The sequence below is a fragment of the Conger conger genome, chromosome 9 (assembly GCF_963514075.1).
Source record: "Conger conger chromosome 9, fConCon1.1, whole genome shotgun sequence".
Lineage (NCBI taxonomy): Eukaryota > Metazoa > Chordata > Actinopteri > Anguilliformes > Congridae > Conger > Conger conger.
In genome coordinates, this window is record NC_083768.1 from 33900586 (window position 1) to 33914531 (window position 13946).

The following is a 13946-nucleotide window of genomic DNA, read 5'->3' on the forward strand; positions in this document are numbered from 1 at the left end:
TGGCACTATAAAAACACTGCTGGGATATTTATGGGAATTCTTGTAAAGCTTCTCTTATTCTGTGGTGTGGGTACCTCCAAGTAAACCCACTTAAACCAATCCTCTAAACACAAAAACCAATCCTCTAAACACAGTGATGCACACACACACTTCCTGCAAAAATATTTTTTATCTGCCTGATAAATGCTTATCTGTTTTGTTTGCCAATAAATTACAATGTGGAAATGCAATACAATGCTTCTGAAAATACACCATTATGAGCTGGAAAGACACAATGTGCCAGGCGTTTAATACAGCACTGACATTCATTCTGACTGCTTTCATAAGACGTGCCTAGCATTGCATTTCACTGGAATTAAAGTCAGGGTTGAATCTACTTTGTTATGACAAGAATCCGGGAATAAAAGCACAAACTGCTTTGTTACATGAGTGACAAAATGAGTCACCAAATGAGAAATAATTTCAGCTCCGGCATGTGTCAAGTCAGAGAGCAACTAATGTGCACTCAAATTTGTTTGTGACAATGCCAAAACCTTAAAGGTATAGCTTGTTTCACATGAAATTACTTTTTCATTTTGTGACTAAAATTATGTGTAGTGGTGGCTGATGCTTTGGGTGATGCTTAAAAATCAATACATTACATTACATTACATTATTGGCATTTGGCAGACGCTCTTATCCAGAGCGACGTACAACAAAGTGCATACCCATAACCAGGGATAAGTTCGCTGAAAGACCCTAGAGGTAAGTACAATTTCAACTGCTACCTGTACAACAAAGATAAGGACAAGGGGCTTTTTTTTATTTTTTATTTTTTTTTTGAACGAACAAACAAACAAACAGAGCAAAAGTCACCAAAGTTAACTATCCAAACACTGCTTCCCTAGCCAACTAAAAATACCGATACACAAAGCAAGTCACAGAGACAACAATTAAGGTTCACAGGGAGGTAGGGAGGGATGGGGAGAGGTGCTGCTTGAAGAGGTGCGTCTTCACCTTGCGCTTGAAGGTGGGGAGAGATTCTATAGTTCTGACCTCAACGGGGAGTTCGTTCCACCACCGTGGAGCCAGAACAGACAGTAGTCGTGAGCGTGAGGTGGAGGTTCTGAGAGGGGGAGGTGCCAAGCGGCCTGTGGAGGCTGAACGAAGAGGTCTGGCAGGGGTGTAGGGTCTGATGATTTTTTGCAGATAAGCTGGGGAAGACCCTTTAACTGCTTGGAAGGCTAGCACCAATGTTTTGAATTTGATGCGAGCCATGACAGGCAGCCAGTGGAGGGAAGTAAGCAGGGGGGTGACGTGTGAGTATTTGGGAAGGTTGAAGACCAGACGAGCTGCTGCATTCTGGATGAGTTGGAGGGGTCTGATGGCGGACGCTGGGAGGCCAGCCAAGAGGGAATTGCAGTAGTCCAGGCGGGACAGAACCATCGCTTGGACCAGGAGCTGGGTCGAGTAGGGGGTGAGAAAGGGGCGGATTCTCCGTATGTTGTATAGGAAGAACCTGCAAGACCGGGTCACCGCCGCAATGTTCTCGGAAAGGGACAGTCTGCTGTCCATCACCACGCCGAGGTTCCTTGCACTGGGTGACGGCGTGAGTGTGGTACCCCGAGAGAAATGGAGAGATCCAGATGGGGAGAGGTATTAGCAGGGATGAATATCATTTCAGTTTTACCTGGGTTGAGCTTTAGATGGTGGTTGTCCATCCAGCTCTGGATGGTCCCTCAGGCAAGCAGAGATACGGGCTGAAACCTGCGTATCAGACGACGGGAACGAGACGAAGAGTTGGGTATCGTCCGCATAGCAGTGGTAGGATAGCCCATGTGCAGTGATCACAGGGCCAAGGGAGCGAGTGTAGAGAGAAAAAAGAAGTGGGCCAAGGACTGAGCCCTGGGGAACTCCTGTGGCGAGGGGCCGAGGTGTCGATACCGAACCAGCCCAGGCAACCTGGAAGGAGGGACCAGAGAGGTAGGACTCAATCCAGTCCAGGGCTGTGCCACAGATGCCCGTTGCTGATAAAATTTAAAACAACATTTATTTTATTTTCCTCCAAGAGATATGACTCACACATCTTACAGGTCACCATATTTACACATAAAATACACCATATTCTTTTCAGCATATTAACTGAAATTGAGGTTAAAAACATTGCTTTTGCTGGACAGTGAGCTTTGCAGCTTCTCCCTCTGAAAACCCCAGCAGGACAGATGAGATTTTTCAGTGAGGGAGAGAGGCTCAGAGCGCTTCCCTCGCACCTCACACAAAGCCGCTCGCCTGATAGCAGTTTGACGTAAAAGGATTTGCTCACACCATCGAAAAAACACTCCCATTGAGAATACCTGCTTGTGTCACCTCTGAGGTTTGCCAACCGGCAGGGTGGTTTTCCTGCCTGAGGCTCCAGGTGTAATGACTTCAGCAGTCCCTACGCATGAGCCATGTCTTTAATACGCTCCTGCAGTATTCAAAAGCTAAAAGACAACTACAGACAGAGGGTCTCCATCAGTCTTCATGACGTGTGCACATAATTACAGGGACGTAGCTGCACTCTGACGGCTCTGCTCAATGCGAAAGTCGAAAGTCTAAAGCAAAATCCAAACTTCATACCCAAATTGCATTGGGAAGGAGTACTGATTTGCATTCTGAAGGTGTTCGCTTGTAAGAAAGGCAAGAAAAATCATTGACACACCAGTACTTGTAAATGCATGATTGTCTTTTTAGGGTAATTGTTTTAAAAAAGCCTAATTTCCATCATCCATTTTGAATGTAATTTTTCTGTTTAGCATTTGATAAATACAAATAAACATGGAGTCACACTGCATACTTTATAAGGAAACATTGTAATGGATGGTGCAGGCAGAGAATTTGGGGAATAAAATTTAAAAATGACACATTTGCACATTGTTTGCATGATGGAGCACAGTAGGACTGAGTTGATGCCAGCAGTTTTTGAGAACTTAATGATAAATGTTTACAACTGTGAATCTCTATTTTCCCAGCTTTCCGCAGCTTGTTGGGGGATGGGGAGGGGATAAACAAAGAGGATTTAAACTGCTCAATCTTTGACATGTTCAGCACAGAGCCCACTCAGGAAAACCTTATTCAGTGACCTGCAGAAGGCCAGGTCATGTCAGAGGCTGGTGCAGGCCACTTTTTCTAAAAAAATAGGAAGGAAAATCAATCCAGAAAAATTAGGCTCTTGGACCGTAGTAACCTGTATGGACTCAGGACAATATGTCATCCGCCCTGTCAACTATTTCTAAGAAATGTCTGAACAAACACACAGCCAAGCACTCACATGCACACATGCACACATGCACACATGCACACACACACACACACACACACACACACACACACACACACACATAATAAGTCATAATAACCCATAATGTCTCAGAACTGGTCATCTTGCTAGTTTAACATCTCTAACTTAACACGGGCTGCCTGAAAGAGCAAATTAAAGAAACGGTCAGCAAAATGGTTTAAAGATAAGGCGAGGAAGAGAAGTGGATTGTAATCAGTAATATATCAACACTTTCAGAGATGGGCTTGATGGCAGGTAGATGCTGATAATGGCAGGTGACAGTGGAATTTGTCCTCAAACTCATGGGGAAATATTGGACCCAGAAGTCTGGGAAATGTTTTTAATTTTGGGACTGTCTGGAAGCATGCATAGGTTAAGGATTAAAGGAGAGGGGAGCAGAAGGAAAGGAAAAATTTCTGGAAGCCAGTTTGGATAAAGTGATCCGTTAGCTTTCCTGTTGAGGAACCATGAGCCAATACTGTCTCAAGGAATTTCAAATGTAAAAACAATGAAGATCCATGGTTGGTCTTTTGACAAGGGATTCTGTGGGCCCTTTCCTGTCCAATACAAAAAGTTAACTTCACCTTGACATGAACCTTTCTGCCTTGCATGGATCAGGAGGAAAGATTAGGAGCTACCTTGATTCATAAGAATCATTTAAATCCATGCCCATGAATTGGTTCCAATAAGTTAGTAAGTGCAATTGTGCACACAAGCTGAACTAATCTAAAAATGTAATACATGTGAATCAGATAAGTGGATAAACAAGCTGGCTCAAATGCAATCCAGCTCACTGATTTAATTTTGTAGATTTTTTTTTTTTTTACAGACTACAGAGTTTATGAAGTCATTTATTGCTCAATGCACAAAAATTGGTTCAACTTCACATGCAGTATTTCAGATTTTGAAATCTTTTTTAACACAGAAAAATGGTTTTGGAACAATTTAGTCTAATTTCATCCCCCTCATCTTTTTTCAATATGTAGAAATAGACAAAAACACTTATCTGCCCAAGTTGAACTAATACAATATTCACATTGGGCCACTTCACATTGGAGCCCAGAATACTGGGCATTGAACAGGTATGTTAGGCTATGACTATAAAATCAATTAAAACCCTGGCTACATAAATATTTTTTAGCAATCGATTTTACCTCAAACTTCCCTTTTATGTCTAGTGTCCCTCAAAATAAAATGTAGTTTGTGCAACCATTTAGACTACTTAACATAAATATGTACTCAACCAGTTTATCATTTAATATTCAGTGGAATTGCATAGCCAATGAAAATAAATGGTTCTGCAGTGTCAAAAGCAGATACACTTAGTGCATCTAAACATTCCCCACTGTACAACAAACTGCTCGAGCAGTTATGAGAATTAATCCAAGACAGATATCCACCAATAAAGAATTATGAGAGAAATGAAACTCTATTCCCAAAGCAAGGGAAAAACCCTGCTCATTTGCTCTTTGTTTAACTGAAATCTCTTGTATACTTTTTACGCAAGTTTTTTTTTAGTTTAAGACTTCACTTATCATTTTCTTTAGTTGTCCTCTTCTGTTAAACTTCTCAAAGTGATCAAATTACCTCACAAAGCGTAGCACACACCTCTTACAAAGGTCTGGCATGCAGTGTCACTCTCAGCCAAATAAGCCAGCAGAAACTCAGGCTTTTGAAGGCCTCGGTCTAATCAGATAAGTGCACAGGTGGGCCAAATAAAACCAGCTTTATCCAACCAGCTTCCAAAGCAAGGACAAGGCTCTTCCCAGCAGCCTCAGACTTCTGGAAGATTACTGTCTTTGGGAAAATAGAGACCGATTTTGAGAATTCCTATTTCATGTCCTGGGTAGCTACCAGGGGCATCATGGTCTTAGCCATTGCCATCTGTAATGATAGGGATTCTGTTTATACAACTTCACGTGCTAGTAGTTAGGATTAGTGGTGTCGTAGAAAATCACCACTTTGTTTAGTATTGTAATTGTAATGACTTTATTACCTGCAGTATTGAGAGATCCTCTACACACAGGGGTGCAGAGGCTGCACTAGAGGCTGTTTACATAGTTCTCTCAGTCACCTATGCTCTTTTCTCTTTCTCTCTCCACAAAGTTATGCAATCGGCACAATGGACACATCTTTGTTTATTAGTGAAAAAATGCTTAGACAATAGCAGCGCAAATAGCATGTTGGCTTAGATTTTTTGTGACCACCCTTCGGTGTTAAAACTGCATCGATTCTCTGAGATAGCCAACGCTGTCCTGCAGTTCTATAAGACAATCAGCAGGGACGTTGTTCCAGGCATGTTGTAGAACTTGCCACAGTTCTTCTGCAGACTTTGGCTCCTTGCTTCTGATCTCAGACAGCCTCAATCAAGTTTTTATGTAAAAAGTAGTCAATTGCTTACAATAATATGTTACTTTTTTGAATGAAATACAAAAATGTCACTGTAAAATCTTTTGGAAAATTAATATTTGGAAATCTCAAATGTGTTATACTAACACACACAAAAAACTATACATTTATATAATAAAGTCTGGCGGCATGGATGGTGCAGTGGGTAGCACTGCCGCCTCACAGCAAGGAGGTCCTGGGTTCAAATCCTGGTCGGCCGGGGCCTCTCTGTGCAGAGTTTGCATGTTCTCCCAGTGTTTGCGTGGGTTTCCTCCCACAGTCCAAAGACATGCAGGTTAGGCTGATTGGAGAGTCTAAATTGCCCGTAGGTATGAGTGAATGATGTGTGTGCCCTGCGATGGACTGGCGACCTGTCCAGGGTGTATTCCTGCCTTTCGCCCAATGTATGCTGGGATAGGCTCCAGCCCCCCTGCGACCCTGTTCAGGATAAGCGGGTTAGGATAGTTAATTAATTAATAATAAAGTCTAGGGTACCTAAGACTTCTGCACCTGATTTATATATATATATATATATATATATATATATATATATATATATGAATCAGGTGAGAAACCTGTCATCAATAATTAATTCGCAGCATCTCAAACTTTGCTTTTCTAAAGTTTGTTTACATAATTCAAATCAATGAAACTGACCATGTAGCATTAATCCTGCACTATTTAATTAATCATGGCAGGGATGACTTGCTGCAATACTGTGTTCTACTGCCAGTGAAGCTGGATAACTCTTCATCCAAATCATTTGATTTTCAGTTGAGGGGCACTAAATCAAACTCGCAGTGTGATTTTCGCAACACAATCTCACACAGCCAGAAATCAATCTTTAGAGTCTCCAGCTCCTTTCCACGTTAATGGATGCAGTAACAAGTATCCTACAGTGAAAGTCCCCAAGGCACAGCCTGCATAGATCACATGAAATGCATCATTGCATCATGTTTTCAGCATAAACACCCAATTCAGTGATGGCTGGATTTCCAAAATGCATTTGCATGAAGCTACAAACTTGAATTAATGACGCATAACAAGCAACATACTGTAGCTGCCACAGGCATGTTTACTGTATGCTCTGTGCTTCTCAGTTACCTGAATGCTTATTTTTTATCTGTATACAGATTCTTTTAGTATTTATACTTTGTTTGAATCGTGCGCACATGCAAATGTAGACATTTAGCAGATGCGCACAATTCTTTTAGAATTTACACTTTGTTTAAATCACACGCACATGTAAATGTAGACATTTAGCAGATGCTCTTACCCAGTATGGCTTACATTAGTGCATACATACAGGTTCACGCAATGAACAGTGCTTGTGCTAAGTCATCAGGGCCACAGCTGATAGTAGTAAAGACAGAATATTACAATATCAAATTAGATGCATTATATTAATGGCATTTGGCAGACGCTCTTATCCAGAGCAATGCACAGTTGATTAGACTAAGCAGGAGACAGTCCTCCCCTGGAGAAATGCAGGGTTAAGGGCCTTGCTCAAGTGCCCAACGGCTGTGCGGATCTTATTGCAGCTACACTGGGGTTCGAAGCACCAACCTTGCAGGTCCTAGTCATGTACCTTAACCACTACACTACAGGTCATGAAAAATGAGTTCAGCATTAGTTGAGCCAAGGTTCAGTTTAAACAGGTGTTTTCAGCCTGTGTGGCAGAAGATGGATAGTGGCTCTGTTGTCCTGAATGTAGCAGGTAGCTCTTTCTACCACCAAGGGGATTCAGGGTAAAGAAAGAGAAGAGACATGATCAAGAAGAGGCCCCCATTAGGGAAGGGTCAACAAAGCCACTTCTCTCAAAACAGGAATGCAAAAACAAGCTAGGGGGGCACACCTATATCAGTAAATTTAGCTGTGAAGAAGTAAAACAGATCTAAACACATTCCACTTCCCTTACGATATGTTTACCCCAACCAGCCATGGCAGGATATTTACAGTGCAAATATTATTTGGGACAGAGTGCTTCATATTCGACAGATAATCTTCCTCTTTTTCTTTCTCTGAGCCCATAGCAGAGATGGCTGGCTGGTAGGGTTTCTGTACACACTGGAGGACATGGTGTAGGAGTGAATTATTATTATTTTACTGAACATATGGGTATGAGCAGTTGACAACATTGTCTGGGACAAGATTTCTTTGTCATTCTCCTGGTACCTCAGAAAATTCTGCATCAGAAAAGAAAGGGCTCCCTCAGCGAGATTTACCGGGTGCTAGACTACTCAGAGAGCACTGCTGAGGAGCAAATCATCTACTTGGCTGGAGTCCTGTGGTGTAAAGCATTTACAGCATGTTGTGGCCTTCTCCACATGCCGTTAAACATTTCTTCTGGCATTTACTATATTCTGACTGTTAGCAACACCCTATGAGTAATCATATGTTTTCCGCCATACCTATTTTGGGAATCTTGTTTGTCACTTAATGGTGGGGTTTATGTAAAGTTTTACAAGGTCTACAAGTAAAGTTTTGTTCATAATTTTAACCAAACTCAAGTAAAGGCCAAATTATAAGTGGGTTTGCAATCTATTTTAAAATATTTGCATGAGTATGTGGTTATAATACTGATTAGTCCCTGTTGCTATAGGTCACAGGTGTCAAACTCCAGTTCTGGAGGGCCACAGTGTCTGCAGGTTTTTTGGGGTTTTCACAGCACCAGTGGTTCATTTAAGCCATTGTTTGGCTAAAGAATCCACACACCTTGTTCTCAATGCCTTAATTAGCAGCTGATTGAAAGGAAACCACAAAAACTACAGACACTGTGGCCCATTGGGAATTTAGTTTGACAACCCTGCTATACTGTAGGTCATTCAATTTTAGTATCCTTGGACTGGGCTGAGGGGGCTGTGGAAAAACTTTGATTTGGTGGCAGACAGAAAAGAAAAATATCCTTTCGGATTTGGCATCCACAGGAAAAGAATGTGCAAGATTTTTATGAATTATGACAGTAAAAAGACTTGGAATTCTTCTCAACAGTAACATATTGACCACAGATGCCTACAAATTGCATTGTAATCCTTGTTTTTCTTTTTACCGTAAAAGTACCTTGGCAGTTCATGTGATATTTTTAGTGGTCTTTTTGTGGAGTCTTTTTCTATAGTATGCCATTTCTTCATTGCTTATCTCCATAATCACCATATTGACACCTACTACCTACAGTACAGTAAATGAATCTGTTAAAGCTCCACCCTGGAGCTCTTAACAGAAAAGGGGAAACTAAGTTATGAACAGGCCATTTTCCATTAGAAAACCAAGGCACAATGTGGGCATGTGGCTGTTTGATGCATGCCCCCTGCCAAATCTTCCAGTCCTGCAAAAATGGTGATTTATTTCTTTACTTTCTGTCAGTCTGGTCACAGTCTTGTTTTTGGGTCATAATGATGTTCTGTCTCTTTTTATTTTTCTTCCTGTAATCAGCCTATGTACTGCTTTCCTTCCTGACAAAGTAGGGGAGGTTATGTGGGGTAAGACCACAGAAACTCTCTTGTGGTTTCACTGACAATAGTGTCTGAGTCCCTCTTTATTCAATATCTAGCCCATGATTAGGATTTTACCCACAATACTTTGGAGCTGAGATGATATCTGAACAAAACACAGGGTACCATTCAAACTATTTCTGTGGGCTCTGAGCATTATTATTTTAAGGCTTATGAGATATTAAATAATTCAGAGGATTGTTTTTACCTGTTCTACTGAATGATTCATTATTTAAATTATTTAAAAATAAAATAAAATAATTTATGAAATGAACATACACCATTGCCTAAGATGTTTTACATAATGTAAATGCTTAATTGTTTATATAACATAGTTGATCAAGGCCCTTAGTCATGGGTACAGTAGGAGCCCTCCTGGGATTTGAACATGCAACTTTCTGTTTTACAGCCAGAGCTATTCAACAATCACTCCACACTTTACAGTTAGTGAGACAGCAGGTAATACACAAATGCTGCTTTATATTTGTGTGCTGTATGACTGGCGATGTTAAGTGCAGAGACACACCAGCAGCAGTGATGGCCTTGATGACTAATTGATGAGTGGCTTGTGTGAGACATAATGGGAGAGTTCTAAACTGCAGCTCATGAGAGCCACAGTCATGTGGAGATAATTGCCTAAGCCTTCTTTATAAACCTGTATGACTTCTGCATGAAGGTGGCTCTGAATGTACTGTGGTGGGCAAACTTGTCATGTGTAATGCACCACCATATTGCACAGGACTGCTCAACCTACATACCATCATGTATGTTTTAACTTGGGTCTGCTATAAAGAGCAGTGAACAATTCAAAACTCTTGGGTATACTGTCCTATCAGCTGGTATGTTGTTGCCACAGTTCTTTTGCAGACTTTGGCTGTCTCACTTTTGTCTGAAAAGTGGTCTGTTGCTCACTAAGTTCCTTTTTTAATTAAATTTAAAAAAAACTTTTTTGGAAAATTAATGTTTGGAAATCTCAACAAAAAATAAACATCTGGTGGCCGTGGATAAGTATATCTGCTAAAATGTCTAGACATGTTTTCCCAAGATTGGGTGAGCAGAACAAACCTTGAAGCACCTCCTGAACAGCTGACAGTTTTACTGAGCCTTTCATTTAAGGTGGAAAGTGTAGTAATTGTCAAGGTATGTTATTTCTGTCATGTCATATTTGATGGCATGTTCCCCTCCAATGTGTACCAATTTAACTCTATTTCAGGAAAGGTTCAATAAGACTTTCCTGTTTTTATTATATGTTTCAATCACACTGAAAGCCTTCAGGGCATAGATAGCTATAATCAGCAATGATACCATTTTTCTCTCAGCATGATGCTGTCAGGAAAACCCTTAAACTGTGAGACAGCATCATGTGCCTCTGCAAAAATTCTTGTTCGCTAACCCTACATTTTTGTAATTGTAGCTAAAATACTGGGAATATTTGACCAAAAATAGTAATGGAAACACTGACCATTGCACTGTATGAGTGACACCTAAGAATATGATCATCTGGGGTATGGAATAGTAGCATTAATAACCACATTTGACTTGGTTGTAATGTGTTGGAAATGCGTTTTCATTAAGGCAGGTCGACAATACCAGAGGAAATGTCAACATCAAGCAAAAATATGCACTGTTGGCATATGAAAACATATATAACATAGCTACAGTGCCTTCTGTAACCATGTGTGGAATTTTAAGTCTTTCAATGTTTAAACAACAAGACCATTACCTCCTCTTTTTAAGTCAAGTTCCAAATATTTTGGCTCAAAACAAGTAATACCTCAGCTTGTATGAAGGGCATGGGATGAAGATAATAAATAAAATAAATAGCACTCCTACAGTCAGCAATGTGTTCTGTGTCTTGGTCATCTATGAATTAAGTAACTTGATTCTATTTTGTGGAATAAAACTAAGCATTTTATTAGGTATTTATTAGACATATTGGTCTTCTACTGCAGTAGCCTATCCACATAGTGGTTTAATGCATTGTGTGTTCAGAGGTGCTCTTCTGCATATCTGTTGTAATGTGTGGTTATTTTTGTTACTGTCACATTCCTGTCAGCTTTGACCAGTCTGGCCTTTCTCCTCTGACTGCTCTCATTAACAAGGTGTTTCTGTATGCAGAACTGCTGCTCACTTCTCTGAAAACTCTAGAGACTGTTGTGCATGAAAATCTCAGGAGATCAGCAGATTCTTTGATACTCACACCAATAATCTGTCTGTCACCAATAATCATTCCACAGTCAAAGTCACTTAGATCACATTTCTGCCCCAATTCTGACATTTAGTCTGAAAAACAGCTGAACCTCTTGACCTCATCGCAGTCACCTTCCGGCACTTCACAACTCTCGCGGTCCAGCATTGTGGGATTGCCTGTATTTTAATATCTCACTCGCAAGAGCAAGACTACTGTCGCTGATCTGAATTGGTTTCTTCAGAAGAACTCGACAGCAAAGTGATGTCACCCTACTGCCTGTGCGCACTGTGGAGGTGGTTTCTGAAGACTTCCCCTTGTGTGAAATCGATGCAGGTTTGAGGAGCTACGCGTCACATGGATTACTCATCCCTGTTCACTGATTGTTGTATTGGTCGATTGCATGTCGTATTGTACAACTGGCATTGAATTTTTCACGACGCTGTCTGTGATTGCAACTTGAGCGTATGAGTGTTTCTTGCATTTGATAATGAAGATCAATGGGAAAGTAGGAGGAGGAGTAATTAACACAAAGGATCAAATCCAGTATAAAAAGTGAAATACTCATGGTGGTACCTACTGTATGTTTAGGAAAGGTAGACTGCCTTGACTCTGTATAATTTGAGAATCATTTTTGTTCATGTTCCGTTTGAATATTTTGAGCAAAATGAAGTGGTTTTAGGCAAGAAATAAAATGTTAAGCTTTTTTCTAACATAGATCTCTATAGGTCAATTTTGACCCATAACACCACAGATGTTGGTGGCATGGTTCATAATGTAAAGTAAAAAACCCACAAGTCATTTATTCTAGGAAAGTGTGTTCTAATATTAGTCCTTAATAGTCAGCTAACATAATTGCCCCTTGACTTCACTATAGGAAATATAATGAGTGCACTTAGACTATTATTTCCGGAAAACAAGTGGTGTATTGTCAGGTAAATGTTGTTACAGTGTGAGCTATAAAAACAATATTGGATGATGCTCTCTCTTTTTTAATGCGTACAGCTGTCTAACACATTAGGAGGGTTAAGGTCCATTAAGGAACCTATTGGGTTAGTTTTTGAACCTTTATATTTTTGTTAAAACTTAAAATACTCAATAAAATGATTAAGCCACTATTTCAGAAATTAGACAGTCCAAGACGAAGTAACAAGAACTTCTTTATTATTCAGTTCAATGTCTTTCATAAGGTTATTCAGGGTAATACGAACAGAAAAGGAATTTAAGCACTAGTGATTAAGAAGCCAAAGGCAGGGTCCTCTTTGAATACAGGGAATTATAGTGAAAGAGAAATAATTGACTGAAAAGCATTACTTTGTCCCTAGTCATTAATCATTTCAAGCTGTGTAGGGGTGTACTTCCCTGTAATTGCTGCAGCACAAACAAGCATAGAATTTATGTACACTTTGAAATTATGTGACAGGCCTTATCCAAAGATGAATGGCAAAATGTTCTGCCTTTAGCAACCCAATTAGTAGCTAAGTGATCATATCATTGTGGACTTAACTGAAAGTCTTTCAAAAGTCATTTTGGAGGAATTGCAAATAGAGTATACACTTAAAATCAATAGAATGACTACATTTCCAACTACATTTCTTTGGAATTTAAGAAATAAAGGTAATTATAATGTTCACTGGCAAGATGACCCGAGTTGCCATCTGTTTGCTTCGGTAAACAGTAAGCTCGGGCCAGCCTCATGTTTGGTTGCTAATGTGATATTCTGCTCTAGACCTCTGTCCCTACATTTCCCCCAGTCAGCTCGGAAATATCTCCAACAGAGTGTTTGAACAAGAACAGCCATTTGTTTTCCAATATTGACTCATCCTGCCTGACAGACAGGCCAAGATATTGGATGTTGTTTCCCCGTCTGTCAGAGGAATCTGCTCAGCGAGGCACAGAGGTCTTTTCACACGTTGATTTATGTTGAAAAACCGCAGCCATTAAATATTTATCTCCTCATGCGCAACTCGGTAGGATAGCTTTGGGAGCCTCCCCATGGCATGCTGGGTAATTGGGAAACCCCGTCATTGCAGTTTTTCTGGGGTGCTGGGCTTCACCAAGCACAGCTACAGAAAAGAACACAGGGGATTACAGAAGGTAGTTAATTAATGGTTTTATATAGCAAACAACTGATTAATGAATTGCTTGTTAATTACCTGGCTGAATTATTCCCACCCTCTTCACCTCAGCTGATGGGTGCTTAGAGTTCTGCCACAAAATGGCTGCTGTGCATCTCCCAGGTGGGGCCTGCACAATCGTGGCGGCTGAGGTGAATTCCCTTGCACCGAAATAATTCCCAATTCACCCTGTAGGTGCTAAATAAATGAATTATGTGACATTATTTATTACATTATTAACCAATATTTTCATCCTCTACCAATTTGGATTTCCAGTTGTACATTATTTCTAGATGAAATAGTATGGCAATACACCATTAGTACCTTGGATAAATACTACATGCCATGAAAGATTTAATAGCAAATGCAATACTATACTATGCAATACTATACCAGTTTGACCACCAGCTTACTCTATCAGCTTAACTAGTGCTGACTAGCTTTGTCCAGCAAGAGACTTGAAG